The 26,908-nt window shown below is 46.3% G+C and overlaps 1 protein-coding gene across 4 annotated transcripts in view; it reads right to left on the reverse strand.

The window, feature by feature from the left end:
- MAD1L1 (mitotic arrest deficient 1 like 1) overlaps nt 1-26,908 on the reverse strand; it is a 405,930-nt gene that overhangs the window by 335,543 nt on the left and 43,479 nt on the right. The window contains exon 1 of one of the 4 annotated variants that reach the window (XM_032145963.2): nt 12,439-12,458. The exons of the other annotated variants lie outside the window; for them this stretch is intronic. The gene's annotated coding sequence lies outside the window, so the exon portion shown is untranslated. Of the gene's footprint in view, nt 1-12,438; nt 12,459-26,908 lie in introns of those variants that run through there. 4 annotated transcript variants of the gene reach the window in all.

A 26,908-nucleotide genomic window follows, 5' to 3' on the forward strand; every position in this document is an offset into this window, starting at 1 on the left:
TACCCAGAATCACCAAGACGGTAATGGATCCCAGAAGTTGGCTAAGTGACGAATCAAATGATGAGTGTATCTCAAACATTTCAACGTAAAGCAGAAAAACACACAATTATTTTTCAAGCTGCAAACTTTTTCTTCGAACATGAGTCCATTAATTGGAGTTTCGTCTTTTTTTTTTTTTTTGCATGAACCATGTCCACGACACACCACTCATGATTGTTAGCTTTGTTTCTTTAAAGTGGATCCCTGTCATCTTCCTAGACCTTACAACTTTTCCTCATAATCTTTCACTATGTGCTTTATTCAACAGCAATTTTTTTAGCAATTTTCCTTTGGGACTTTCCAAAGCATTCAGCTTTGTCTTCACAGAAACATTCTCTACACATAATTATTTTTCATCAGCTTCCATATTTAATTAAATGATGTAATTACAATGACGTGCAACAGGCACAAACTGGCACATTAAGGATGGGCGGCCAAGGCCTCCAGGGAGCAGGACTGAGTGAGCACCACAGTGTTTACAAACCTCGGGAGTCATCACAGATCCCAGGGACTTGCTCTGGGAGTGTGGGTTGGGGACGTAATGGGATGGAACTAGGGAAGGTCCAACCGTTTTCAAAGAAACTTTCCTTTTTCTTGAGAATGGGCACACAGACAACAGTATGTATTCTCTGTTTTGTTTTTGTTTTTTGAGACAGTCTCACTCTGTCGCCCAGGCTGGAGTGCAGTGGCACGATCTCGGCTCACTGCAACCTCCGCCCCCGCCCTGGTTCAAGCGATTCTTCTGCCTCAGCCTCCCGAGTAGCTGGGATTACAGGCACGCACCACCACGCCTGGCTAATTTTTTGTATCTTTAGTAGAGACAGGGTTTCACCATGTTGGCCAGGCTGGTCTCGAACTCCTGACCTCATGATCTGCCTGCCTTGGCCACCCAAAGGGCTGAGATTACAGGCGTGAGCCACAGAAGCACACTTTTCTATGTATAATGCATTTTAAACTTGGTCATGAGAGCTGCTGCGCAGCAGGAATCGACACTCTCCTGGGCAAGCCTGGGGAGCGCTGGATGCCCTGGAGGCAAGCCTGGGCCTGGCTCCTCTCAGAGTCGCCCCCTCCTCGCCATGCGAATCTGAAACAAAGCATCCCCCTCATCCACACCAAGAATTACTGGGAACAGAAACGTGCACGTAAATAGTCTTTTCAAAAAGCAGGTTCTGCAAACCATCCCAAGCATAAAGAGGCAGCAGAGTTAACACTTTAGGGTCTAAAGTCAGTCAAGCACCCAATTCTAAGTCCATTCATTGCGAATCTGTGACCCCGACCTCTCGAAACCTCAACCCCCCACCACCTCAGGAAAATGGGAACAGTTACAGTCCAGCATGGACTCACTGAGAACCGGGTGCACGCAAACACCTATGTCCTCTTCTCAATAGGCTACTTGTATAATGAACCGCCATACAAACAGACTCTATATAATTAGAAACAAACATTTCTCCATCCACTGGCCTCTTTCCAGAGGAGACATAAGGTGATTCTAACATCCTCAGGCACTGTTCCAAAGAGTGCCAACTGATGCAAAGGAATGGGAGAGGCAAGAGAACAGCCTGGCACCGCAGAAAGCCGGCACTCTGGAGGCAGCCAGGTGAAGGGCCCAGCTGAGCCTCAGTTTTCTGGTCTATGAAACAGACTATTCGACCCTCTTGCAGGAGCTCTGCACTGAGGGCACCCAGCAGTCAGTGGAAAACCCTGGACCCCTGTGATGGTTGCTGGTGCCCACGTCCATCGCCCGAGCAGGGGCAGACGGCATGCCTATCAGGTTCTAGATCACATCGAATGGAGACAGCAGATATGTTAAGTGACATAATCAGAGTCTGAAACCACACTGAGAAGCAGGAAAAATGGGGGAGGGGGTGGTAGAGGAAAAATAAATTTTTTGACAGTTGCACCAGAAAAAAATCAATTGTAGAAACCTATGGTGGAAGGACACACCTGATCCATCAGCAGAACCTGTGAAGATGCCTGCAGAATCTGCATCCAGTGAACAAATTTAACTGAGCGCTTAGTGTGTGCCCAGCAAGGACACTGCATGGACAAACAGACGGAGTCCTTTGCAGCTAGAGCTGAGTGGCTCGCTGGGGAGGCCGGCCATGACAAGAGTGGGCAGGCAACATCCCCGAGGCCCAGAGGAGGTGACAGTGGCATGATCCAGTGGCCAGATCTGGAGAAGAGTGGAAAGCCTGAGGCTGAGGGAAGGGGCCTGTTGACCTGGGAGGGCCAGGAAAGGGCTCTAGCTAGGGAAAGGTGACAACTGAGCACAGATTCAACGAAATAAAAGGTGGGCAATACAAATACGGCTGGGCGCAGTGGCTCACGCCTGTAGTCCCAGCTATTCTGGAGATTGAGGCAGAAGAATCACCTGAACCCGGGAGGTGGAGGTTGCAGTGAGCCGAGATCGCACCACTGCACTCCAGCCTGGGCGACAAAGTGAGACTCCATCTCAAAAAAAAAAAAAAAAAGAAAAAGAAAAAGAAAAAAATAGAAAGGGAAGAATTTATAGGAAGTTCTACAACAAACAAGGCTAAGCCATAGCTGCCAGGGGATGAAGGGCTGGACTGGGGGGACCCAGGGAACTCTGGAGTGATAAAAGTTGTGTTATCTGGACAAGCATGTGTTCCACTTGTCACGACTCATCCAATGACACACCTCAATCTGTACACTTCAGTGTCCAGGCTCAGGGGACACCTGAGCCATCCGCATGAACCCACGGTCACACTCTGGGATGCGAACCACCATGGGAGGATGCTGCTGCCTGCCGCGCTCCAGCCACCAGGACCACCCTCAGCACAGCGGGAAGAAGCAGCCGTGCACAGCAGGGAGCCGAGATGGGGAAACGTGGTCCAGGAGAGAGGGGACTGTGCGCCATGTTTCACTGTAAACCAACGTGGTGTCCACGGCAAGAAATGACCAAAACACGTGTCTCAGCTCAACAGAATGGAAGGGGTGGGAGAAGTGGGTGCTTTGCTAGGTGGCAGACTCCCCATCCCCAAGAGGTACAGGGACAGACTGACGGGCAAGATGGCTGGAGGCTCAGGGCGAGACAGAGTGCCCCTGAGGACCACGGGGGGGCTCGCAGCAACACGGCCACGGCTAGGTGGCCACCCCACGCTGCCCACAGCCCCACTGACAAAGGCGGGTCTGTGTATGCAGAATGACCGGCCCCCAGGGTACGCCTGTGCCTGGAACTCCAGTGTGGTTACTGTGGGTCCACATGCTCTGTGGAAGAGGAAGTAAGTCCTGGGGTCCATACTGATGAACGTCTTAGAGCTATTAGGGTCACTCACTAAGTGACTTCAGTAAAACCACACGTTCTCCCATGTGCAAACTTCCCACAAGAACAGGCTGTCTGCAGCAAAGTCCACGCCACCACGACTGTGACGTAGTCCATCCAGACCTCGCCTCCCAGGAGGGGATCCTGCTGCAGCCCTGGACCCAGGCCATGTTTTACAGCTCTTCTGCCAGAAACCGGCCCCCCCCTCTCTGAGCTGTCCACAAGTCAGCAACTTGGCTCAACGGCTGCAGGGAAATGAGTCACAAGAGTCCCCAGACACATGTAAATAAAATGAAGGAATTTCAGCTTTACAGTTGCTGCCCTCACACTCTTTCTCCCAGCTCAGGAAGGATTTAAAGGACTTCAAAGCAGCCTGGGTTCCAATTAAGCCAATGTGACCACCCCAGGGATGCTAGAATATTCCTGATTAACAAGAGGCACTGTTTGAACTGTTCAAGCTAAAAAAAAAAACCCTCAGAACCTTTCAAACAAATGCCATAATTTTCTCTCCGTTTCCTCACTCTTTGGAAAAGCTGATCTTTTGAATGCTTTAAACGTTCAAAAAGAAAGTTAGATAATGGCCCCAAACACAACTTCGGCAGCGAGCAGAGAGCTTGGGATGCAACCACACACAAGCAGGCCCGCTTCCGGGAGGCGTGGCCCGGCCGGCCTGAGTCTGTGACAGCGTGTCTCCACCGTCCACAGCAGCTGGGCCGGGAGAATGACCTGGGCAGAACCACGCCTGGCAGGGAGCTGCAGGGCCTCCATCATCATGCCAGGCGACCCCAGTGACAAGGGCCTCAAACAAGAGGCCCAGGGAAGGGCAGCCCACGGGCCTGAGAAGCACCACTACACACCTGGGCGGTGCGCTTCACTCACAAGGCACTCTTCCAGGAAGGGCCCCAGGCTGCTGGAGACTGAACTGGAATCTGCGGAACTGGTGGAATCCCCTTTTACAAAGAAGTCCCCGTAGCTCACGGGGCTAGAACCCAGGAAGGCGTCAGGTGAGCTCGGAACCCTAAGGCAACCCCACTGTGGACAGTGGCATTGCGGATGGGAGAGTGCCGGTGAAACAGTAAGGCCAGGGCAGCGTGCTTCACTGGGCAACGGATGTGCTGCTGCAAGTGGGCGCAGTAGCAGGCAGGTCAGGGAAAACCAAGGGACTGTGACTTCAGAGATAACAAGTGTCATTCTTGACTGTTCTACCTTTAGTCACGATAAGCAGGCCGGGCGCGGCGGCTCATGCCTGTTGTCCCAGCACTTTGGGAGGCTGAGGTGGGCGGATCACGAGGTCAGGAGATCGAGACCATCCTGGCTAACACAGTGAAACCCCATCTCTACTAAAAATACAAAAAATTAGCCGGGCATGGTGGCGGGCGCCTGTAGTCCCAGCCACTTGGGAGGCTGAGGCAGGAGAATGACATGAACCCAGGAGGCAGAGCTTGCAGTGAGCCGAGATCACGCCACTGCACTCCAGCGTGGGCAACAGAGCGAGACTCTGTCTCAAAAAATAATAATAATAATAATAATAATTAAAATTAGCCATGCATGGTGGTGGGCGCCTGTAATCCAGCTACTCAGGAGGCTGAGGTGGAAGGATCACTTGAGCCCGGGAGTTTGAGGCAGTAGTGAGCTATGATCACATCACTGCACTCCAACCTGAGCAACCTCATCTCTTAAAAAAATTAAAAAAAAAATAAAAACCCACAATATTTTAGACCAGGCATGATGGTGTATGCTTGTAATCCCAGCACTTTGGGAGGCCAAGCCAGGAGGATCATGTAAGCCCAGGAGTTTAAGACCAGCCAGGGCAACATAGCAAGACTCTGCCTCTTAAAACAAAAAATTTTTTAAGTAGTAAAATAACCATTATGTAATAAATTTCACACTCCCCACCACACCTATCTTACTTACAAAGATTTATTTTGGTAAAGAGGCAGCAGATTGCAGAGTAAAGAACAGTAAATTGGCCGGGCATGGTGGCTCACGCCTGTAATCCCAGCACTTTGGGAGGCCGAGGCAGGTGGATCACTTGAGGTCAGGAGTTCAAGAACAGCCTGGCCAACATGGCGAAACCCTGTCTCTACTAAAAATACAAAAATTAGCCAGGCGTGGTGGTGGGTGCCTGTAGTCCCAGCTACTCAGGAGGCTGAGGCAGGAGAATCGCTTGAACCCGGGAGGCAGAGGTTGCAGTGAGCCAAGATTGTGCCACTGCACTCCAACCTGGGTGACAGAGCAAGACTGTCTAAAAAAAGAAAAAAAAGAACAGTGAATTGAAAATCAAGTAAATCTGGCTTCTAGAGAAACAATCAAAGGCAATGTGGGAACAAAGGACTTTAACGAACAGAAACTCAGAAAAAGGTGCATCATTAGCGAGATGTTCTTTGAACTTGCTGAGCAATAAAGGGAGAGAAAAGGCCTCAGAGCTCTAGAAAGGCACCTGCAGGCCTGGGCTGTGGCCCCAGCTGGTCCCTGGCCTGCTGTGTGGCCTGGGCTGTCCTGAACTTCAGTTATCTGTCCTTAAAAGGGAGGAAGGGACCAGGAGACCTCATCCTGATCTGTGATTCTCCTTCAGCCAACAAAAATCGCCGAAGAATCTCTTCCTTCTGATGATGTAGCTGGTGTGGGTGAACCAGCCACGAGAAGGCACAGGACGAGACTCCCGGGTGGAGGGCGCCGCGAGGGCAAGGTCCTGAGGCCGGAACACCAAGGAGCTCTGGGAAGGTGGAGGAAGACCACAAGCCTGCAGCAGGGGGCAGACACACGGGGCGTAGGGCCCAGAGGCCACCAGGAGGACTCAGGTTTTATTCTGAGTGCGCTAAGGAGCCAGGGATTGCGGCTGAAGCGGGAGGAACACGCTAAGAAGCCAGGGATGGCAGCTGAAGCGGGAGGAACACGCGCTCGGACTCACCGATGGGCTCTTACGTGGGCTTTTCCCCAGCTGAAGAATGAATTACTAAATGTGTTTTAAAATGCGATGTGTACCGGTGCTTGTCCTGGCGCTGTTCAGAACAGGAAGAACCAGAAACAACCTGAATATTCACAGGAGGCAAACAATCCGTGACAGGACACGCGTGGGATGGCCTCCTGTGTGGCAGAAAGGACATTCGGGGCCTATGACGCAAACGCAGGTGGCTACACATTTGCCTGCAGGACTGCACCTTTTAAAGTCCATATGTAGACACTGAAAATCTACAAAGATAAACAGGAATCTCCTAAGAGGGGGTAGGGATGTGACTGGTGGGATTACGGGGGATTGGCAGTCTGCTTTTTATGTCTCTGTATTTCCCTACTTTGTAAACAATATTACTTGTGCAATAAAATTAAGAAAAAAGTTCTATAGCCACCTTGCTCAACCTCGTCATGTCAAGGAAAAAAAAGTATTTAGGAACATAAATTGTTCTTGGAAAAAAAAATCTCTGCTCCAATCCAATAAGGCACAGGAAAAAAGGCTTAAAGCGCTGTGCACATTAGCAAAGGCGCCCTCTTGCACTGAGCGGTGGCCAGCGTGTCTACACTGCAGTTGCCAGGCTCCATGCTGCGTGCAATTAACAGGTCAGGTGCGTTGAGTTTAAAGGAGAGCAGAACAAGCAGCGGGTCAAGGTGCCAGGACTGAGAGCACAAAGGCCCACCGGGGGCACTCAGAGCAGGGGCTGGACCACAGTCTGGGTGGAGGGGTTGCGGAAGGCTTCCTGAGAGGAGACAGGATGCAGATAAACCCTAAATGGTGAATGCACCTAAAGGGGCCCTGGCTCCAGAACTCATGGCCTCAGGTCATCCCTTCCACAAAGACCCGGGCCAGGCTCCGGCCACAGCTACTGCAACCATGACCAACAGGCTTAAGGAGCCTGCATGCCAGGGCTTGTCCCTATGGGCTTTGGCTGCCACATGAAGCAGTTCATCCTAGCCAGAGACAGCCCCTGAGGAAAGAAGGCAGCCCTGCCTCCTGGCCATTGACAAGGCGGCACACGTGCATATAAAGCCATCCTGGATGTCCCATCCCCAACTGCCACCAGGTTGGCCCCAGGCAACCTGCAGAATCCTGAAAAATTACCAAGCACTGTTCAAAGCCACTAAGTGTTCGGGGCTGGAGAGGGCCGTAACAGGGAAAGGGGAAGGCAAGTGGGAGGGCAGAGAGAGCGGGAGAAAGCACAGAACTCATGTTCGGTGTGGCTGGTGCAGAGGCTGAGGCAAGGGTGACAGAGAAGCGGGAGAGCCAGGCAATGGCAGGAGGCCTCTGGTCAGCCACATCGAGACATGAGGACTTCATCGTGATATCGGCAGGGACAGACAAACAGCTTTGAGCAGGGTCTCGTGGTCACTGCTTCATCTCAGACAGATCCCTCCGAGTGCTGGAGTGAAGAATAGTTGCAAGACGCAAAAGTGAAGCCAGGGATGGTAAGGCGGTGGCTGCACGAGAAAGGGTTTCCCAGTGGCGTGGCGGCAGTGGGGATAGGCTGGAACTACAGGATCCGAGGAAAGCAAGGAGAGGAAATCACGGGAAAGGTGACACCGGCTGAGAATGGAAAGACAGGGCGTCAGAGATGAGAACCAGGTGCCTGCCGTGGGCACTGAGTGGATGGGCCTGCCTCTCCCAAGGATGGGAACTGGAGAAGCCCCAAGCTCCCTGTGACCAGTGAAACACATGCAGAAACACATGGGGGGTTGGCGGTTACAGGCGATCAAACGCAAAACAACTTCCCGCCTTCAACAATTCAAAGAGCACAGTTGGAACACAGATGATTTAGCAAGACAGGCAGAATTCAACAGTGCTTCAAAAGGGCCCAGTTTTCCTTGCTGCTACACCACTGGTGGCTGCCATTAATGAACGGGGTAGAAAAGAGAACTGGGGAGAACTTTCGGAGAATCCTAATAATCTGCCGAAGAGAAGCAACGTTTCCTGCGTATCGTGCCAGCAGAGCGAAGGGCACTCTCATGCTCCCCAATTTAGAGATAAAAACATGGGTGCAGTTCCACAACCTGCCTGAGGCCACACAGCCAAAGGAGGCAGCAGGTCTCAACCCAGACTCTTACCCAGCAGGCTCACAGGACTGTCAACACTGTGGTGCTGGAGCCAGGGCGTGCACACACGTGCGCACACGCCCTACAAAGATTCCTCAACTTTACCCCCAAAAGTGCTTGGCGGATTACAGAAGGGCCACGTATGGGTCACCTCCGCCGTGCAAAGGACAGCAGAGAAGCCCAGCAGCTGGAGGGTGGAGATGGGCCACATATGGGTCACCTCTGCCGTGCAAAGGACAGCAGAGAAGCCCAGCAGTTGGAGGACGGAGCTGCTGCGTTCCTGAGGCCTCACCGTGCCCAGTAAGAGGGCACCATGCAGGCTGCCAAAGGGGCCACAAGATCACGCGGCCCAAGACCAGACCGGGAAGAGATGCCAGAAATCAGCCACATCTGGAGGGTCCCTGGAATAGACACACAAGCTCATCACCACAAGGCCTAAGTCTGATGGGAAGAGCACACGGCAATGCAACACGGTGCTGTGTGGGTTCAGATCCCGGCCGCTCACCGGCTGTGAGTCCTCAGGACAGCTGCTAACCTCTCCTGCCTGTACTTCCTCACTCATAAAATGAGTATGACAACAGTGCCCCCACCTCAAAGGGTGGCAGGGAGGACTGCCGGAGTGAAGGCCCAGGAAGTGCTTGGAGCAGCAGCTGGAAAGGGCCCGGTGAGTGTTCTCTGCCATTATTCCTCACCACACGGCTTTCATTCTTCACAACCTTGTGAGACACCACGGCCGTTCCCATTTGACAGACAAGTACACGAGGCTCAGGTGGGACGTGTCTGGCTCAAGATCACACCGCTGGGAAGCTGCAGAATCCCATGTGAACTCTCGTCTGACTCTCGCCCCTGCAGGCCTCGACTCCGCACAAGGCCCAGGGCCCAGCAGCAGGAAGTCATGGTGCTGGCGCGAAAGGCCCCGCGTCTCCAGAGAACATCCACGCCTCCTCAGGACAAAGGGCTCCTCTGGGAAAAGGCACAAACACTGCCTGCACCGTGTGCTTCCCAGAACAGGAAACGAGAGGGCACTGCCACCAGGACGGGGCAGCCCAGGCGCAGCCGCTCGCCACGTTGGCCGGCTCAACTTCCCAGCAGCATCCAGCAAAGCCGTCAGTAGTCCTCGTGGTTCCAGCTCAAGTGCCTGATGGGCCCTCGCACGGGTCTCCGTGGGACAGAGGTAAGGGATAGAGGACCGAGGCCCTAAACAGCTGAGAACCCACATGGTTGGCGGCAGTCCCATCCCGGCCCTGCTGGCTGCCAGGTCGAGGCTGGAGCCCCAGATGGGCTCCCGTGGGGCGAAGTCAGAGGTGCTCGAGGCTGCCCCCATCGGATGGCTCCTGGCAGCGTGCACACCACGGTCTGTGCACACAGAAGACCCCAGACGGTGCCAGGCACCCTGCACACACGCCTCTGGCTGGGACTACAGCACCTGCTAGCATGCCCCTGGCATTCCCAGTCGAATCTCCTTTTCTTCCATTTATACGTATTCCTCGTGAAGTTACATAAACAAAGTGTACATAGTCAAACTACAAGGCTTGTTATGGCAAGCAGCCACCCCCAACTCCACTCTGCATCTCCTGGCCCAGTTCCCAGCCTCAGAAGCAAACACTCTTAAGTTATTGGAGTCAATTATGTTGAAATGGACCTCCCTTCCTCTAGACAATAGGCTTTCATTGCCACTTTCCTAATTCTTCAGTTTGGGGCATTACCTGTGACTTCTCGGGATGGAAAAGGCGGCCACGGCTCTGCTCCCATCACCCCTCTGCCGCCCCGCAGGTACCACCATCACTACAGCTCTAGCTGCCCCGCATCTGGCTGAGCCCAGCATCTAGCTGAGCACAAAACTGGGTGCTCAACCACTCACACTGAGGCCACACAGGAAAGCATGGTGACTTCCAACTCCTTCCTACTTTGTTTCCCCTCAAGCTAACAGGAGAAGGGGTTTTTCACTTGCTTAGCTGTCTGTCTATCGCTCATTCCACCCTGGCTCTTTAAACTGTTCAAATCTCCTCTGGAGACGTCCATGCGCACCCGGCACCATGCTGCCTGGCAATCTCATCTTTGGGGAGACTTTCTCAGCACCACTTCCTGCTCTGGTGACTGAGCACTGTCTGCCCGGGCACAGGCATTGTCTCCAGCTGCTCTCCCCCAGTGATGGATATCCTGCTCCCTGCGTTCCAATCCTTCCTCGGTCATCAGTCTCTCTCTCTCTTCCTTAGTACAATGCACCCTCCAGTAGCTTTCTGAAAAAAGATTTGAGGGAGATAACTTGTTTTTAAGAGAGGGTCTCACTCTGCCACCCAGGCTGGGGTGCAGTGGTATGGTCATAGCTCACTGTGGCCTCAACCTCGTGGGCTCAGGCGATCCTCCTGCCTCAGCCCTCCGCACCCTGAGTACCTAGGACTACAAGCAGGCCGGCACACCCAGTTGTTGTTGTTGTTGTTGTTGTTGGACAGATGGGGTCTCACTCTCCTATACCATTACCCATAATGGTCTCCAACTCCTACGCTCAAGTGATCCTCCCACCTCAGCCGCTGAAAGTGCTGGGATTACAGGTATGAAGCACCGTGCCTGGCCAGGAAGACTGAGTTTTTTTAAAGACTTTGCAAATAAATCTCCATCGTGCCTTTAGTCTGCTCTCTCATGTGACTGTTAGTTTCACTGGGTATAGAATCAAAGGCTGAAAATTATTTTCCTGCAACTCTAGACCACATTGCTTTACTCTGCACTAAATTGCAATGCTGTTGTTTAGAAGCACAAAGCCATCCTGATTCCCGCTTTGTATGTAACCTATTCTCATCCTTCTGAAAGTGTGTAGGATCATGACTTTACCCTAATATATGGGGTCACAGCAACATGCCATGGCAATGGTCTTTGATCACAGACGTTCGTCCACTGGACTGGGTATTTAATGGCTCCTTCAGTCTACAAGACGATTACGCTCTAAGAAAGTGTTTTTGAATTGTTTCATTATGCTGTCCTCCCCGCCATTTCTTTGCTGTACTTGTTGAATATGGTCCACAGAACCCGATCCTCAGAGTATATTCCGTTTCTCCTGTTTGATCTTTTTTTGCTTTCTGGATTTCCTTAACTTTTCTGACACTAACACTGATTTTTTCCCCGCATCTGTTCACATAGTTTTAATTTCCCAGAACTCTTCTTGTTCACCGAATGTTCTTCTTCCAGAGGACATGTTTCTTGTTTCATTATCTTCTCGTGTTAAAGTAACTACTTTTATCTCACTGAGGATGCTTATGAGAGGTTTCTTCCTAGAAGTGTTACCCTCGCATAATTTCCATTTCCTCTGCGCTGTTTCTCTGTTTGCTTGGTCTATACCTTTTATATCAGAGACTCCTTCAGATGTCTAGGAGGCTCTGAGTGAGCGACTGTGACGGCCACCTGTAAGTTTCATGGCAAAAGAGTTGTGAGATGGCGCCTTCGGTGCCTTTCTGTCCTCCCTCTGGATAGTCTCAGTCCCCACAGGAGGCCCTTCTACTCTTGCTTAGTGGACAATGCTCCACCAGCCCGGACTCAATGCTGAGTGGGGACAAAGCTGGTCATCTCGGCGGTCACACAGAGTTCACTTACCGTGGTCTGTAAGGCACCCCGTCCCGAAAAGCGCCAAGTGCACGACCATTGGCTTTACCGCCTGCTCAGCACGCCTAATGCCCGCCCCAGTGCACCGGGCTGAGCAGGGACCAGGGCCTCTGAGCAGCTGGCTCACAACACACTCTTATGTCCTCATGTGGCCACTCTGGAAGTAAGCAGTCACAGCTCCCAAGCGTGGTCAAAACTCTGCAGCACAGATCAAGCTAGCTCTCAGCTTTCCCCACTCCCAAATTAGCATTTGGTTTTCTCAAGTCAGCTAAGTCCAACACCAACTCTCCAATATACATTCCAGCTTCTGAAATAGGAATGCTATGACTTTACTTTCTCCTTATTCACACGACCCTTTGCCAAAAAAAAAAACCAAAAAAAAAAACCACCACACTTTTCACTGCAGTTTGAGGTTTCAGAAAGAAGAAGGTAGGTGTATGTATTCAATCTACCATCCTCTCCATCCCCAAATGGGTCCTAGAAAAACTCTGGCAACATACTTTTCTATTTTACCAGTAAGCCACATTCCTCAGGCTTGTTGAATGACTGCCAAAGTAGGAGCCACGTGCAGCCCAACAGCGCTCAGGAATTCCCACCACAGAAGGGGTGGGGCTCATCCTCCTCCTGAAGCCCGTCGCTTCCGTCCAGGCCATCCCACACAATCACCCAGGAAGTTTCGTAAGCATGCAAAAGAAACCCGAAGACAGGAAATAAAGATTAAAACCAGATGGAAGAAATACAAAGGTGAGAAATCAACCAAGTCAAACATCAGTTGCTTTAAAAGGCTAATAAAGTTGGTAGACATCTGAAGATACTGAGAGAAGAGAAAAGGCACAAATAACCAAAATCAGGCAGGAAAAAAGGACTATCATCAGCCATCCTGTCTGCATTGTACATTTTTAAAATTAAATACGAGTCTAAGGATGAGTCTGGGTGCAGTGGCTCACACCTGTAATCTCAGCACTTTGGGAGGCCAAGGTGAGCAGATCACTTGAGGTTGGGAGTTCGAGACCAGCCTGGCCAACGTGCCAAAACCTCATCTCTACTGAAAATACAAAAATTAGCTGGGCATGGTGGCACATGCCTATAATCCCAGCTACTAGAGAGGCCGAGGCAGGAAAATCACTGGAACCTGGGAGGCAGAGGTTTCAGTGAACCGAGATTCCGCCACTGCACTCCAAACTGGGTGAAGAGTGAGACTCCATCTCCAGGAAAAAAAATAAAAATAAAAGAGTGAAATATTGAACATTTTCCCCCAGATCAAAAATAAGAACAAGCTATCTGCTATCACCACTGCTATTTCACGTCATACCAGAAGTCCCAGCCAATGTAATAATGCGATAAAAAAGAAACAAAAGGTATAAAGCTCAAGAGGAAGAAGTAAAACTGTCTTTATTTGCAAATAGCGCTTTTTTTACACAAAAAAGCCTAAGGAATCTTAAAAAAAAAAACTTACTGGCATTAAGACTGAATTCAGCAAAGTCACAGGACACTGTCAAAACACTAAAACTATACTGTCTCTATACACGAGAATCCAGCAAAGTCACAGGAGACTGTCAACATAGTAAACTATACTGTGTCTGTACACTAGAATCCAGCAAAGTCACATGACACTGTCAACATACTAAACTATACTGTGTCTATGCAATAACAGCAAATATTGGAAAGGTGACATTCTTCAAAATTCTACTCTATCATCAATAATACAAAATTCTTAGGACTAAATTGATCAAAAGATAGGCAAGATCTCCTTTAAAAAACATATGCTAGTAATAGCTGTTTGCTTGGTGAGCTGTGTGGCCAGGGTTGTGAAATCAGAAGAGACACCCAGCCTTCTCCAGGTGAACTGTGAATCGCTAATATGTTATTAAAAGACGTATTTCGGAAACGGTGCGCTTCAGTGGAAATCCCTGGAGATCTGTCAATGCCTTCGCATTCCATAATATGTTTTAATGTCAGGAGAAACACAGACCAAAATGCTTATGAAATAGTCTGGTCAAGTTTTTCTGTATCCGTCCTTCAAGTGCTCTCCCTGATATCAGGCAGTAACAACATAGTGTTATAGCCACAATTTCAAAGACCTAAAATGATTAGCCACATTACTTCTTTAATTTGAATCTGGCACTTTCTAGGCCACTGGTTCTCAAGTGGCCTAGTGCTATGCATTCATGTATAGCAGATGTATTCGTGAGGTTTTATGAAATCAAAAATGGTTCACTCTATCTCAGACTTACCCAATCTCTTCATTGGATATGCTTTGATATATTCTGGGAATATTTTGTCTCAACATTACACATCTCAAGACTGTTTTCTTCATAAAAATTATGTTCACCCATTTCAATGAATCTGATGTTAACATCCACTGACTTCTTTGAAACAGGCTGAATCATTATCCTTAGTAATATTTTGTCTAATTTTTTAATCGCCTTTTTATCTTTGTTTTGGATGCCACAGAAACAACCCAATTTCCTCATTAGTTGCATTATTATTAAAACCACATCAGACATTTCATGTTTGAAAATTGTATAAAACCTCATCAGGCATTTCACACTTAAAAATTATCAGTAAGAAATTAACCTTTGCCATCAAGTCTTTGTCATCCATGAACAGTTTCTGTTTGACTCTGAAAACACCTGCCTGAAAGCTCGGGATAAACTCATAGGCCAGAGTTTGCATCTTCAGCAAGAAGGGCGGTCTCAGTGGCTCTGGAGAAGGACTGCAGCCGACATCTCCACGACTGAGACCTGTGGGGACAGGCTCAGGAGGCAACAGCGACACTTACACCACTTTCAAACACACCAGGAGGTTGAGTCCACATTTCCAAATTCACTTCAGGCAAGAAGCAATGGTTTCATGAGGTTATAAACCCTAGATCTAACAGGATAAGAAGTAATTACACAGAACTAAATGAACTGAAGAGGGACGTTTTATTTAGGTTATTTGTGGATATTGGTTTTATGTTCTATTTTCTGGATACAAGGGGAAGTGATTGAGCTTTCTTCTTAAGCTATTTAACCTACAACAATTTGTTGAACTCAGCTTTGATAAAAATGAAATATTTCAAATGATCACTGACCTTCACTGGTATCCCAGAATTCAGAAACTCTTACTGAGTCTCCTTAATTTTCATAGCAGTAGGTTCAATAAGAACCCTTCCTCCTTTTTAATGTGATAGAATTGGACAAACCGTACAACCAGTGCCTTACCTGCATGTCATCTGAAAACAATGCTCACTCAATAAAGAATGACAAACCACTCTGAAGGGTCAAAGATGGCTGTGCATATGCGGCCAACAGCAACAAAACTCTCCCATCATCCAGACGGTTAAGACCACTTGCTGGAAAGACAGGAACCTCAGGATACCGGGAGGACCTCAAGAAGAGGGGAATTCACCCAAATGTATAGGAAGAAAACATAAAATAAATTTGCAACCATGAAATGGAACAGTTCTTAAAACACAGAAATTAGGCTGGGCACGATGGCTCATGCCTGTAATCCCAGGACCCTGGGAGGCCAAGGCAGGCAGATCACCAGAGGTCAGAAGTTCAAGACAAGCCTGGCCAACATGGCGAAACTCTGTCTCTACTAAAAGTACAAAAATTAGCCGGGTGTGGTGGCGGGCGCCTGTAATCGCAGCTACCTGGGAGGCTGAGGCAGGAGAATGACTTGAACTCAGGAGACGGAGGTTGCAGTGAGCTGAGATCACGTCACTGCACTTTAGCCTAGGCGACACAGAGAGAGTCTCAAAAAAAAAAAGAAAAGAAAAGAAAAAAAAGAAAAACTACTATCACAAAAGAAAAAATTGATGAATTGGATTTCATCAAAATCAAAAATTTTTACTCATCCAAAACACCATTAAGAACTCAGTAAAAATGTTACAGTAGGAGCCTGTGGAAGTTCACTCTGCCATAAAAGCAACAGAAGCGACTAAACGGTCAGAATCAGCTTTTTGAACTCTGAAAACTAACCAAAGGCTTACAGCAATCTGGGAACATTTAGTCAAGAAAATGAGGTGGCTCTCAAGAAGAGTGAGCCTGGGGCATTTTAACTCACCCTGGTCCCAGCCCCCACATCACAACTCCATGGTGGCCTTGAAAAATCAGTCTAGACCGGGCGCGGTGGCTCATGCCTGTAATCCCAGCACTATGAGAGGCCGAGGCACGCGGACTGCGAGGTCAGGAGTTTGAGACCAGCCTGGCCAGCATGGTGAAACCTCATCCCTACTAAAAATACAAAAAATGAGCTGGGCGTGGCGGCAGGCACCTGTAATCCCAGCTACTCAGGAGGCCAAGGCAGGAGAATCGCTTGAACCTGGGAGGCGGAGGTAGCAGTGAGCCAAGACTGTGCCACTGCACTCCAGCCTGGGCAACAAGAGCTAAACTCCGTCTCAAAAAAAAAAAAAAAGAAAGAAAAGAAAGTCCTGTCTTGATTTGACCTCCCCTAATCTCTCCCAGGGCAAAAACTTGGTCGGGGGATGAGTCTGTCAACCACTTCAACATCACAAATGTCTGAGTGACAGCAGTGGCAAACAAAAGACTCGCCAAAACACTGACACAGACAAGCTAAGAAATGAGCTGTCTATGGGGACTGAGATTCTAAGGGGCCATGTCCGCGCGTGTTGCGCACAGGCTCGGAAACGCCTGTGAGGGCCCTGGGTTCTCCCTCCTGCTCACCTTGAAGCTCTGAGCAAGCAGGAAATGAAGGCAAAGGCGGAGTGGCCACCACCTGGCCCAGCATGCACCGGAGCCCCTCATCAAGGACTCCCCAGTTCCAGGTATCTCAGGAAATCTCTGGCTAATATTCATTCTGAGACTGGCCTTTGCTGAAGATAGAGACTCTAACCTAAAGCATGCCGACCTTCCAGACAAGCATTAGAGGCAAACGAAAAACTGTCCACAGATCACAGAGACTTGATGGCCATGGTTAATTTACGACTCAGAGTTTTCAAATGTGAAATGTCTAGTGAGGTTTTATAATAAAAATAGTGCAACTGTCAAGGAAACTGGGCTTGTTTCTGTAGCATCTGAAACAAAGTAAAATGCCAATGAGAAAATTAGACAAAATATCTCTGGGGATAATAATTGTTATCGGATTGTTCACTGCTAACGTCTAATATTAAACATTATCTTATATTAAATATAAGATAATATTAAATATTGATGTTGTATCCTGCAACTTTGTTGAACTTGTTTATTAGCTCTAATAATTTTGTAAATGTGTATCTTTCAGTTTTTTAATGTATAAAATCATTGTCTTCCACAAATAGAGACAGTTTTCTTCTTCCTTTCCAATCTGGATGTCTTCTATTTCCTCTCCTTGAATAAACGTCCAGGGTAGAGCCTCCAGCACAATGCTGAAGAGAAGTGGAGAGAGCACGTATCCTGTCTTCATTTTTCTTCTCTCTCTGCTTTATTCCCCTTACTGGAGAATCTTGACGGACCTATCTTCAGGTTTGCTGATTCTTTCTTCTGCTGCTCAAATATGCTGGTGAGCTTATCTAGCGAATTTTCATTTCAGTTGCTGTACTTTTCATCTGTAGAATTTCTATGTGGTTTCTCTTTATAGTTTCTTTTTATTGATATTCTGCTTCTACTGATTGCTTTTTCCACCATGTATGAATTATACTTTCTTGCTTCTTGCACGTCTTCTGATTTTTGCGGCAACTCTGGAAATCAGATTCTCTGCCCTTGCCAGGGCTGGCTGCTGGTGCTGCTAGCTGTAGTTGTTTTTTACTTGTTTCGTGACTTTTCTGAACTAATTCTGTAATGTTTGTGTCTCTGTTCTATGCGGCCACTGACGTCTCCACACAGTTTCACGTTAGCCATGAGAAATACAAATTAAAAAGCACATAAGATTTAAAAACTGCTAAATGTCACTAATTATCAGGGAAATGCAAATCAAAACCACAATGAGATACCACCTTGCTCCTGCCAGAATGGCCATAATTTAAAAATCAAAAAATAACAGATGTTGGCATGGATGTAGTGAAAAGGGAACACTTTTACATTGCTCGTGGGAATGTAAACTAGTACAATCACTACGGAAAACAGTACAAAGATTCCTTCGAGAACTGAAAGTAGAGCTACCGTTTGAGACAGCAATCCTACAGAGGAAAGAAGTCATTCTATGAAAAAGACATGTGCACACGCATGTTCACAGCGGCACAATTCGCAACTGAAAAGATACAGAACCAGCCTAAACGCCCATCAACCGAGTGGATAAAGAAAATGTGGTCTATATATATATATCATAGAATACTACTCAGCCATAAAAAAGAATGAAATAATGGCAATTGCAGCAACCTGGATGGAGTTGGAGACCATTCTTCTAAGTGAAGAAACTCAGGAATGGAAAAACCAGACATCTCATGTCCTCACTTATAAGCAGGAGCTAAGCTATGAGGACACAAACGTGTAAGAGCAATATAACGGACTCTGGGGACTCAGGGGAAAGGGGTGAGAGATAAAGACTACACATTGGGTACAGTATACACTGCTTGGGTGACATGTGCACCAAAATCTCAGAAACCACAACTAAAGAGCTTTTCCATGCAATCAAACACCACGTTCCCCAAAAACTATTGAAATAAAAAATAAAATCCCATTAAAAAAATAAACTCCTACTGATAAAAACAATGAAGATTATAAAATGTAACTGGAAATAATTTTTTGTCCCACGGTAAGTCATTGTTTAAATTACGCTATATCCGTCCAATGAAAAATCATGCAGTCATTAAAAAAAAAAAAATCCACTTTAAGATACCGCTCCACACCCACGAGGATAACCATAAGAAAAAAGACATCATAATAAGGTTTAAAAATTCAGAGAAACTGGAATCTTTATATACTGCTGATGGGAATGTAAAATGGCGTAGTTACTATGGAAAATAGTTTGGCAATTCCTAAAAAAGTTAAAGAGCTACCATGTAACCCAGTGTTTCCACTCAAGAGAAGTGAAAAATAAAAAGGTCTCATACAAACATCTGTACTTGAATGTTCGTAATAGCCAGAAAGTGAAACAACACAAACGTCTACAGCTGATGAACGGGTCACTGAAATGAGCTCTGATGACACAACAGGGTATGATCACACGCCATGTGGTGGAAGGGAGCGCTGATCCGTGCCACAGGGTAGACGCCCCTTGAGAACGTGCTGAGAGGAGGGCGCCAGCACAGAGGTCACCTATGGTGCGATTCCACTGACACACAATGTCCAGAACATGCAAACCAAGAGACAAAGAGCAGAGGAGTGGCTGCCAGGGGCTGGGGAAAGGAGAACAGGGAATTTCGGCCAACTGGGCTTCCTTTGGGGACCATGACAATGTTCTGGAATTAGACAGTGAGTATGAGTGTACAACCTTACAAATATACTAAAAACCACCAAATTAAACACTTTAAAACAGACAATCGGCAGGGCATGGTGGCTCACACTTATAATCCCAGCCCTTTGAGAGGCCAGTGTGGGAGAACTGCTTGAGGTCACAAGTTCAAGTCCAGTCTGGGCAACATAGCGAGACCCTATCTCTACAAAAAAGAAAAAATTAGCCAGGTGTGGTGGCTCACACCTGTATTCCCAGCTACTCAGGAAGCTGGATCACTTAAGCCCAGGAGTTAGAGGCTGCTGTGAGCTATGATCGCGCCACTGCATCCTGGCCTGGGTGACAGAGCAAGACTCTGCCTCAAAAAAAAAAAAAAAAAGAACAACAGTCAATCTTACAGTAGTAGTCATGTGTATTTTAATAATCTAAAAACTAAAGAAAATGACAAGCCACAGACAGGGCAAAAATGTTGACAAGACATACACTGGATGAAAAACTTGTAACCAGAATAAAGAACTTGGAAAAATCAATAATAGAAAGAAAACAAACCAATACAATTTCCCAAAAGACTAAGAACAGACACTTCCCAAGGAACAGATACAAAGCTATGTTTATTGCGGCACTATTCACAATAGCAAAGACTTGGAACCAACCCAAATGTCCAACAATGATAGACTGAATTAAGAAAATGTGGCACATACACACCATGGAATACTATGCAGCCATAAAAAGTGATGAGTTCATGTCCTTTGCAGGGACATGGATGAAGCTGGAAACTATCATTCTCAGCAAACTATCGCAAGGACATAAAACCAAACACCACATGTTCTCACTCACAGGTGGGAACTGAACAATGAGAACACATGGACACAGGAAGGGGAACATCACACACCGGGGACTGTTGTGGGGTGGGGGGAGAGGGGAGGGATAGCATTAGGAGATATACCTAATGTAAATGACGAGTTAATGGGTGCAGCACACCAACATGGCACATGTATACGTATGTAACAAATCTGCACGTTGTACACATGTACCCTAAAACTTAAAAGTATAATAATTAAAAATAAAAACAAAAACAAAGCTATTAAGCATAAGAAAGAACTCGGCTGGGCGCGGTGGCTCACGCCTGTAATCCCAGCACTTTGGGAGGCCGAGGCAGGTGGATCACGAGGTCAGGAAATCGAGACCACCCTGGCTAACACAGTGAAACCCCGTCTCTACTAAAAAAATACAAAAAATCAGCCGGGCGTGGTGGTGGGCGCCTGTAGTCCCAGCTACTCGGGAGGCTGAGGCAGGAGAATGGCGTGAACCCGGGAGGCAGAGCTTGCAGTGAGTGGAGATCGCGCCACTGGACTCCAGCCTGGACAGAGCGAGACTCTGTCTCAAATAAAAATAAAAAAATAAAAAAAAAGAAAAGGCTCAACATATTCACTGACTAGGGAACTGGTCATTAGGTAACGTTGAGTTAAAGCCAAAAGCTGGTAACACCGCACAGCCGCTGGAATAATTAAAGGATGTTTTAAAATAAACAGCCACACCAAATACTGGTGAAAATATACTGCAAATGGAATCTCATACATTCCAGGTAGGAGCATAAAATCATACCACCACCTCAGAAGACAGTTTGGCAATTTCTTATGAAGTTATACATGTGCTTATTAAAAGGCCCAGCAATTTGACTTCTGGGTGCTCACTCAAGAGAATGAAAACATAGGTGCACATGAGATGTGGATGTCAATTAACCGCAGCTATACTCACAATAGCCAGCTACTGGGAAACAACCCAAATGTCCTCAGACAGGAAACGGGGAAACAAACAAGCAGATTCATACAAGTTAAAAACGAACCACTTGGCCGGGCGCGGTGGCTCACACCTGTAATCCCAGCACTTTGGGAGGCTGAGGCAGGCGGATCACCTGAAGTCAGAAGTTCGAGACCAGCCTGACCAACATGGTGAAACCCTGTCTCTACTAAAAATACAAAAATTAGCCAGGCATGGTAGTGCATGCCTGTAATCCCAGCTAGTCGGGAGGCTGAGGCAGGAGAACCACTTGAACCCAGGAGGCGGAGGTTTCAGTGAGCCGAGATCACACCATGCCACTCCAGCCTGGGAAACAAGAGTGAAACTCCATCTCAAAAAATAAATAAATAATAAAAATAAATTATAACATACCACTCATCTCCCCAAAACAGGGATGAACCTCAAAAGCACTCTGTTGTCCAAAAGCAGGGCCAGGACGAGGGTGAAGCAAGATAGATGCCGGCGTACGAACTTTCAGGAGGTGATTGCTCTGAGAATCTCACTCTCGGGGTGTGCAGTGTAGATCCCACACTCTCTCGCCTCCCCCTAGTCCCAGCCCTGGGCAAAAGATGACAGCAATTTAAGAATAAACACAGTACAATTCCATTTATTTACAATTCAAGAACACACAAAACTAATTTATGGTAATAGAAATCAGAACAGTGCTTGTCTCCCGAGGGTAGGAATTGATTGAAGGGACTATAAGGAACTTCCAGAGGTAACGGAAACTTTCTGCAGCCTGATGGAGGCAGTGATTACACAAGTGGTACATTTTCAATACTCACTCAATTATATATGTACGATCTGTCCATTTCACTGTATGTAATTATTATCTCAAAAAAAAGTTAAAGGAATAGATAGTTTCTTTTTTTAAAAGAGCACATTGAATGCCACTGTCGAAGCAAGGGAACTGCATCTGGCAACACAAAGGCATTTTCTAAGCCATGTGCATGCTTCTAGATTTTGTTTTCGTTTTTTTTTTTTTTCTTTTTTAATGCTTCTAGATTTCTAAACAAGTTTTGTGAGAGAGAGAGACCATTTTCACCCTGGGAAGCTAGTGTGACTGGGGATTGAGCTGGAAAAGGCGAGAACGTGATGGTCAGGGTGAGGAGAGAAAAAAATCAAAATAACAGGCGAGAATGCATCCTCTACCTCCATTTGTCATCTAAGCCACCGGACTCAACCCCACCCCGAGCCTACTTGTTCAGGAGGCCCTTGGGCCAGGGTGGGCAGCATTTTCAGAGCCCTTGACCCCAGTCGGTCCATTAGGGAGGGGTGCCTGAGAGCCTGAAAGCTACCAGGGCAGCCAGATGCGCCTGCGGGCAGGAAGCACTGTTATCTGAAACATCTGTCACAGAAAGCACTGTGCTAAGAATACAGCAGCTGACTTTAAGTAAAGGGCAAAAACTGGAAACACTGACAACATCAATGAATGTTATCAGAAAAATGGGCAATCTTAAGTACTGTTAACAGAAGTATAATTTTGGAAAGTAATTTGGCAAAAATTATTAAAGTGTTAAATATTCATACCCTATGTCTTAGTATTCCCATCAATAAAAAGAATCTTTCAGATACACTTAAAAAAATATGTTTAATGAAATGGTATTCACTAAATCTGTGTGTTAATAGCAAAAAGAAAAAAGGAAAAAATTGGCAAGAACTGTAGTGTATGCTAATAAGGAAATAGTTAAAATATGTGCCTTCTACGATGGAATAACGGCTACTCAAGAGTAAACACCAGACACTTCAAGTAACTCAATCCAACAGAAAATAATATAACAATACAGGCCATATGATGCCATTTGTTATGTACGTAAGACGTCCATGCACATAAAAATTATCTAAGGACTTATAGCAAACTGCTGATGTTAACCTGGGATACAGCAGAATTTGAAAAAGCAGAGAAATCCAAGGAAGTTTCACTTTAATTCTGTACTGTTTGAGCTTTCTTTGTAGTGAGCATGGATTTACATTATACCTGTACAATATTTTTGAAGAGCATGTCACAGAGCTGTAGGATCACATGTGAGTCCAACTTGTGAGCCTCCTTCTGGCCTTGAGGGACTAAGTGCTAGGACAACAGTTCACTAAGTGTGGTCTGTAGACACCCTTCTAGGCAGTCTTGTAGCATCAAAACTATTTTCTTTTTCTTTTTTTTTTTTTCCTCTGAGACGGAGTCTAGCTCTGTCCCCCAGGCTGGAGTGCAGTGGCGCAATCTCAGCTCACTGCAAGCTCCACCTACCAGGTTCAAGTGATTCTCCTGCCTCAGCCTTCCCAGTAGCTGGGATTACAGGCATACGCCACCACGCCCAATGAATTTTTGTATTTTTAGTAGAGACAAGGTTTCGCCATGTTGGCCAGGCTGGTCTTGAACTCCTAACCTCAGGTGATCTGCCCACCTTGGCCTCCCAAAGTGCTGGGACTACAGGCGTGAGACACTGCGCCTGGCCATCAAAATTATTTTCATAATAATACTAAGTGGATCACTCGAAGTCAGGAGTTCAAGACCAGCCTGGCCAACATGGTGAAACCTTGTCTCTACCAAAAAATACAAAAAATTAGCCAGGCATGGTGGCGCACACCTGTGGTCCCAGCTACTGGGGAGGCTGAGGTGGGAGAATCACTTGAACCCAGAAGGCTGAGGTTGCAGTGAACCAAGATCATGCCACTGTACTCCAGCCTGGGTGACAGAGCAAGACTCTGTCTCCAAAAAAAAAGGAATAATAATAATAAGCTATTATTTGCCTTTTTTCTTCTAACTGTGCTGACATTTGAACTGAAGATACAAAAGCACTGATGGGTATAACACATTAGTGAAACAAACCAGGGGCACCACATGGGGTCTTGCCATGGTGCCCAGGCTGGACTGCAATGGCTACTGACAGTCACAATCACAGCTCCCGACAGCCACAAACTCCTGGGCCCAAGCCATCCTCCCACCTCAACTTTCCGAGCAGCTGGGACTACAGGAGTACTGGGCCCAGTTAAAATATTCACTTCGTTAAATCTTAACCCCTCGATAAGATCTCAGATAAGATCTCAACATTCTGTGTGAAGAAATACAAAGCACATGTGAGACGTTTCTGGTGCATACTAAAGTGCGATGGTTGGTCTTCCATGTGTGAGTTGTGAACTGAACTAGCCCTTTTTATGTAAAATATTTTACTGAAAAAATAACTGACCAACAATAGTTACTCAGGCTTAAGCATCTGGTAGACATTTTCTCAAAAATGAATTAAATAAACGTTATCATTTGAAAGAATACAACCAAGAGTATTTGTTGACAATAATAAAACTCAAGCTGCCAAACACATATCTAAATTCTTAAAAATCTGTATCTGCCACCACAAGCTTGATGGATTCCTAACGTTTAAAGACTTTTCAATAACTTGTGGTGATTAGCTCGTGATTTTTTTAATAAGGTATAATAAAAGACCTACATAATTCAGTGCGTCGATATTTTCAAATGAGCGATGTATGATGTTACATAACCATGCATGGCTAAAGGTCCATTCAAAGTGCAAGACAGACCAATGAATTTTAGTACAACAATTTGAAAAGATTATTCCGTACCACAACTAACCTTCCAGAAACCACTACATGTGGAAGACTTGCTGTTAAGACGTCAACACCACCCAAAGCTATCTAGACATTCAATGCAATCCCTATCAAGACCTAACTAAATATTTTGCAAACATAGGAAAATCTATCCTAAAATTCACATGGAATCTCAAGGGACCCCAAGGTCCCTCGCCAAAGCAATCTTGAAAAGTTAGAACAAAGTTGAAAGAGTCACGCTTTAAGTTAAAACTTAATACAAAGCCACAGTAATCAAAACAGTGTGGTGCTGATAGAATGACAGGCATATGGACCCATGAAATACAGCAGAGATCCCAGAAATAAACCCTTTCGTATGCTCAAATGATTTTTGACAAAGGTGCCAAAACCATTCAATGAGGAATGGACAAACTTTTCAACACATGTTGCTGGGAAAACTGGTCTCCACATGCAAAAAAATGAAGTTGGGCCCTTAAACCATACACAAAAAATTAACCCAAAACAAATCAAAGACCTAAATGTAAGACCTAAAACTATAAAACTCTTAGGAAAAAAACAGGGGAGAAGGTTTATGACATTGGATTTGGCACAGATTTCTTGGATATGACATCAAAGGCACAGATAACAACAAAAACAGACAAATGAAATCTTGGTAAATTTTTAAATTCTGTATATCAAAGGACACTACCAACAGACTGAAAATACAACCTATAGAATGGGAGAAAATGTTTGGAAACCGTATCTATAAAAGAAAAATATTCAAAACATACAAGGGAACTCCTAAAACAACAATGAAAAAAACGCAATTCAAGAACAGGCGAAGAACCTGCATAGACATTTTTCCAAAGAAGACACACAACTGGCCAATGAGCACATGGAACGGTGCTCCACGCCACTAATCATTAGGGAAATGCACATCAAAGCCAGAAAAAGACACCACCTCACACTTATTAGGATGGCTACCACCAAAAAAAAAAATCACATCACATGGTGATGATGTGGAGAAACTGAACTCCTGTGCACTTTGATGAGAATGTAAAATGGTACAGCCACTGTGGAAAACAATGTAGTGGCCCCTAAAATAGTTAAAAGTTGAATCAGCAGGTTGAAAGCAGGGTCTCTAAGAGATATCTGCACGCTCTTGTTCATAGCAGCATTATTCACAGTAGCTACAATGTGGAAGCAGCCTAAGTGTCCATCAGCAGGTGACTGGATAAGAAGAACGGATCGTCTATCCATACAACAGAATATTACTCAGCCTGAAAAAGAAAGGACATTTTGGCACATGCCACAACATGGATGATCCCTGAGGACATTATGTTAAGTGAAATAAGCCAGTCACATAAGGACAAATATTTCATGATTCTCCTTCTATGAGGTGCCTACTGTAGTCAAAAATCACAGAGGCAGGAAGCAGAATGGTGGGTCCCAGGGCCAACAGGGGGAGCAGAGGGAGCGAGCGTTTAATGGGTACAGAGTTCGGGTCTGGGAAGATAAAGTTCTGGAGGTGGATGGTGGTGGTGGTTGCACAGCAATATGAATGTTCTTAAGCTACTGAACTGTACACTTAAAAACAGTTAACACAGTCAATTTTATTGTATATGTATTTGACCCAATACAACAAATCGGGGAAAAGAAAAGCATCCTCCACAACCTGATGAACAGTATCTCACAAGACCCTAAAACTAACCTCATGCTTCAGGAAAATCTAAACGCTTTCCCTCTAAGGCTGACAAGATCAGGACAGCCATTCTCACCATGCCCAGGTAAAACAGCACTGGAGGTCCCAGTGAGTGCACTAAGGCAAGAAAAAATAAAAGAAATAAAAAGTAAACGGGGGGGAAGAAAACAAACTGAAAGCTAAATCTAAAATTTATCTGAAAATAAAAAAAAACTAAAATAGCCAAGACAATTCTTACAAAGAAAAAGCTGGAGGGCTTACTATGTTCTTTCAAAGAGTATTAGGAAGTGACAGTAATTACGACCTTACTATACTGGAGAAAGGACAGACACGATTCAATGAAAGATGACCTCGAGCAAAGGCCCATGAGTGTGTGGCCAACAGGCTTTCATCAGAGGTGCCAAGGAAATTCAAAGGGGAAACAGACATACCTATTGTGGGTCAGGAAAGCGACCCTCAACTGTGACCACACTACACACAAAAATGAACTCAAAATTAACAGTAAAGTTAAAGCTAGAAAGTTTCTAAAAGCTTGGGTTAGGCAGATACAAAAAGCACAAACCATAAAGAAAATGAATTGATAAATCAGACTTAGCAAAATTAAAAGCTTTTAC

The sequence above is a fragment of the Hylobates moloch genome, unplaced genomic scaffold (assembly GCF_009828535.3).
Source record: "Hylobates moloch isolate HMO894 unplaced genomic scaffold, HMol_V3 SCAFFOLD_24, whole genome shotgun sequence".
Taxonomy (NCBI): Eukaryota; Metazoa; Chordata; class Mammalia; order Primates; family Hylobatidae; genus Hylobates; species Hylobates moloch.